The sequence below is a fragment of the Myotis brandtii genome, unplaced genomic scaffold (genome assembly GCF_000412655.1).
Source record: "Myotis brandtii unplaced genomic scaffold, ASM41265v1 scaffold36, whole genome shotgun sequence".
NCBI lineage: Eukaryota > Metazoa > Chordata > Mammalia > Chiroptera > Vespertilionidae > Myotis > Myotis brandtii.
This window is the reverse complement of record NW_005363836.1, coordinates 886,677-891,468: the sequence shown is the minus strand read 5'-3', so window position 1 is coordinate 891,468 and position 4,792 is coordinate 886,677. Positions and strand designations below refer to the sequence as shown.

The 4,792-nt window shown below is 36.8% G+C and overlaps 1 pseudogene; it reads left to right on the top strand.

Moving 5' to 3' along the window:
• Positions 1–2,659: 2,659 nt before the first annotated feature.
• Positions 2,660–4,792, top strand: part of LOC102262919 — a 21,195-nt pseudogene continuing 19,062 nt past the window's right edge.

The window sequence follows — 4,792 nt, the reverse complement described above, 5'->3', positions numbered from 1 at the left end:
AAAATCAGCACTCAGTCATAAATCTGATCTAAATTTTAGTCCCAGCTCTGCTTTGAGTTGATTTGTGGCATTTAGTAAGTTGCCTAACCTCTTGGACTCTAGTTTTCTCAAAGTTAAAGTGAGATCACTGAATTAAATCATTCTTAAAGTAAAAGTGAGGAATTTGATTAGATCATTCAACATTTTCTTTCTAAAGGTACATCAGAGATTCATCTTAACATGCCTTATAAGATTCCCTATCTCCTTCATTGTTTGGGGCCTGATTTACCACTCTTAGCTTCCCTCGCTTCACTCCAGCCTTAGTTAACCTACTTTAGCTCCTTGATCACCTGTAAGCTCCCTTGCTTCCCAGTCTTCATTTACTACATCCTTTCATTAGAAAACACTCTAGGACCGTGGTTCTCAACCTTGGCTGCACATTAGAATCACCTGGGAATCTTTTTAAAATCCTGATTTCTGGGCCTCACCCTCTGGAAATTCTGTTTCTGTGTTATGGGGTGGGGCCACAACATTAGTAACAAAGAAACAGACTTTTTTTTGGAGGATGAGGCCCAGAAATCAGGATTTTAAAAAGATTCCCAGGTGATTCTAATGTGTAGCCAAGCTTGAGAACCACTGCTCTAGGATTTCCCTCCTCACTTAACTAAATCAATGTTATTTACGCACAATAACTTTTTTAATATCCTTTTTTCATTGATTTGAGAGAGAGATCAGTTTGTTATCCCACTTATCTATGAATTCATTGGTTGATTCCTGTAACCATAATTACTTTTGACATAAGATTGTTCTCCTTGGGGTCATAAGGGTACTTCAAAAAGAAGATGAACATTGATGTACCCCTACAATTCAGTGGTCAGCAAACTCATTAGTCAACAGAGCCAAATATCAACAGTACAATGATTGAAATTTCTTTTGAGAGCCAAATTTTTTAAACTTAAACTATATAGGTAGGTACATTGTTATTAACTTAATTAGGGTACTCCTAAGGCTTAGGAAGATCCACACTCAAGGGGCCAAAGAGCCGCATGTGGCTCGCAAGCCTCAGTTTGCCGACCACAGCCCTTCATAACATAGTAATGCAATCATATAAAAAGAATACACAGATTTGTGTTCTACCACCAGGTCCTATTTAATTAGAAACTTGACCAAATTTAACCCATTAATTTCAATAAGTTACCCTCTTATCTAACCCATAAGTCATTTCCAGAATGAAAGGCAATGACAGATAAGAAAACACTTTCAAAGATCTTTAAAATATAGACCTAAAATATCATTAACACATACTAGAGAAGATGGGATAGAATGCAGATTTTTCTCAGCAATGCTTTGCGAGGAATTCTGGAAGCCATGAATTTTCCTAGGTAGATGAACCTGTCATTAAGAAGAGTCTCTTGAGGGATGACTGAGAGGTCAATTTTGTGACAAATTATGGTACAAAGCTTGTTGCCCATATTATTTCCCATTCTCAATAATTACTGCTACTAAAGGGTCATTTTTGAAAAGGTCAGGAAACGGAAATACATGCATCAGAGGAGAACGAAGGATCTACTTTCCCGTAAACTCTACAAATGAGTACGCCAAGGTCCAGTGAGAAAAGACCTTTAAACTCTCTCCATGTTCTACAGCAGGGTAATAACTGTGGGAAGAAGTGGGAGAGCAGAATATATTTTAAAGACACTATGGGAGCTGTAGAGCAAGGAGAAAAATCTTGTTATACTTCCCACAAATGCCAGTCAATTTTACTAGGAAAGCATGTTATATAATCATGTTATGTACGCCAAGGTCCAGTGAGAAAAGACCTTTAAACTCTCTCCATGTTCTACAGCAGGGTAATAACTGTGGGAAGAAGTGGGAGAGCAGAATATATTTTAAAGACACTATGGGAGCTGTAGAGCAAGGAGAAAAATCTTGTTATACTTCCCACAAATGCCAGTCCATTTTACTAGGAAAGCATGTTATATAATCATAATATAGATACAGAGCCAGTTGTGAGAACATTTAAGAAGTAGAAGTGTATTCTAATGTACCCCCTTCCATCCTTTACTATTTCTCCCTTTATGGAGCCCCAACAGGCACAGAATGACATTGAGTTACACCTGGCTGCCCATGACAGCATATTATTATGCCCTACTGAGCACCACTCATGCTTCTCCAGCTTACTCAGTCCTCTTGCTATTTTACCCAGCAAGACACAAAGCATAAAGAATGGGGGAAAAACACAGTGTTTGTTCCAGCTAGAATATTATGATCTGTTTGTGACTATGAAGCAGAGAAATGAAGGGCAAGTATGGGAAAGTCCCTGTATATATGTCAAGGGACAAGTGGGAGGTTTGGCGTTAGTGGGAACAGTCTATAATCACGGGAGGAAAATAAAGAACATTTGGGTAAAAATGAAAGTACAGTGAAATGAAAATTTGGTGGAGAGATAACATAGTTGTATTATGATGGGTTCTTATTTTCTTGGGATATGAGTAAATTCACCACAGGGAATTAGAAAAGAAGTAGTTGATATTGGTGGCTAATGGAGAGAGAAGGTGTGAAAGCACCTCAGAGTCGGAAAGCAGATTGATTAGGGAACTCTAGTAAGATGGCTGGATAGTTAAAGAGTCAATGAAGGGTAGCAGAGGCAAGACCTTACTTGAGACTTGTTTGCAAAGGTATGTCTCCAGAACTTCTACCGCATTCCAGGCTGATGGGGTACCGTGGGGAGCAGGCAGGTAATTGGTTTTGCCAGTTAAGTGAGACAGAAGAAAAGGGGGTAACAAGGGAGTTGAGGCCCTTGACATATCACACTGAATGTGATAGATCATGAAGTCTAACCAACAAGGAGAACAGTGAGAAGCAGGAAACACTGGACAGTAAAAAAGTGTTGTAGTCAATGAATTTGAGGATAATACACTCAGGTGGACCTATTGCCATAAAAGAGAAAAAAGGAAAGAAAGCAGTATAGAAAAAGGATAGGCTGCTTATAATTGAAGTTTCAGAGTTGTTACTGTTATTGATGATGACAATGTTGATAGTACTATTTTACAAACTTTTTTAGACCACAACCCTCAAAAACAAAAGAAATGTTACATAGATATTTAGTACACATATACATATTTTTACAAAACATGCTTATCCTTAAATACACTCTGATATTTTAAATTCTATTTCATTCTCATTTCTAGTTACTACATTAATTTCAAGGACTACTAATACATCACAATCTGAAGTTTGGAAAACACTGGTCCAGGATAGTTCCAACAGGGGTAGCTGAGAGAACAAAAGATATAATTAAGAAAATCATGGACCTCAGAAGCCAGTGTGTTGAATTAATCATTTTTGTTGGTATTAAAGTTGACAAAAATAATAATAGAAGTAGTGGTAGAAATAAAAACATTTAACCAGATGTGAAAACTTTATATTAATTAATCTTTCCAATAAAAATAAAATTATAATAAATGAATGGCTAATTTTATTTTTTATAAAGTATAAGATTTAAAATAAAATAAATCAGATTTTTTTTATTTTTGGTTCTGTAACACATAGGTAAGATTTAATGTACACTTTAATTTTTAGGGTTTTTTTCAAATATATGACAATTTTAAATTGTTTTTTGTTGACAAATCATGCCTTTTTTTTTTCCTTAGAGAAGAGAGAGAGGCAGGGAGAGGGAGAGATAGAAACATCAATGAGAAACACCAACATCTATTGCCTCCTGCACACACCCTGCTGGGGATCAAGCCCAAAACCCAGGTATGTGGCCTGACTAGGAATCGAATTGGTGACCTCTTGGTACATGGGTCAGCGCTCATGTACCAAGAGCGTTGGGTGACAAATCATGCCTTTTCTGACTAGGATGTGTCACATATAAATGGGAAACTGTTGACTTTTTTAAATTTTATTTTTATGTTAGTTGACATATAACATTTATATTAGTTTCAGGTATATAACACAATGATTCGATATTTGTATATATTGCAAATATGATAGAAGGTTATATGTCATGTGTAAAACAGACTTGGTTTTACTCTCATGTAGTTTGTAACCTACTTTACAGTAAAGGCATGGAATAAATAATCAAAAAATAAATAAATACAGAGGTGCAAATTATGATAAGAGCAGTAGTGTGCTATCTGAGAGAGAATGTGAATAGGGAAGTGATATTTGAGAAGTCCTCTTTCAAGAAATGAAGTTTTAGCTGAATCCCAAAAGATGAGTAAGAGATGGCCACATGGCAAATTATTTCTCATTCTATTCCATACTTTATCTTTCAAATGAGAGAGCTAACATAATAGAATCTCATGATGGGATGGTACCTTAAAGCCCTTCTAATCCAACAACTCTTCTGATTCTTGAATCCTTTCTAAGATGTCTCTGCCCAAATGTCAGTATCATGGCAAACTTGCTCCTTTTCAAGAGCAGTTAGTGAAGATTTTTCTAATTATTATTTTTGATGTTTTCTCACACATTAATTCATTCAATTCATTACCCTATGAGAAGTAATGTTCCCTAATTTGTGGAAGAGAAAATAAATGGAGTTGGCTTTGATACACAATGGTGCTAGTAACCACCACTTCCTTTCTCTGAGCTGTTAATAATGGCAGGATTTTCGTGGCCTCATGTGGCTCAGTGGTTGAGCATAGACCGAGGAACCAAGAGGTCGCTGGTTCGATTCCCCATCAGGGCACATGCCTGAGTTGCAAGCTTGATCCCCGATGAAGGCGTGCAGGAGGCAGCTGGCAGTCAATTGATGTTTCTCTCTCATCGATGTTTCTACCTCTCTCACACTCTTCCTTCCTTTCTAAAA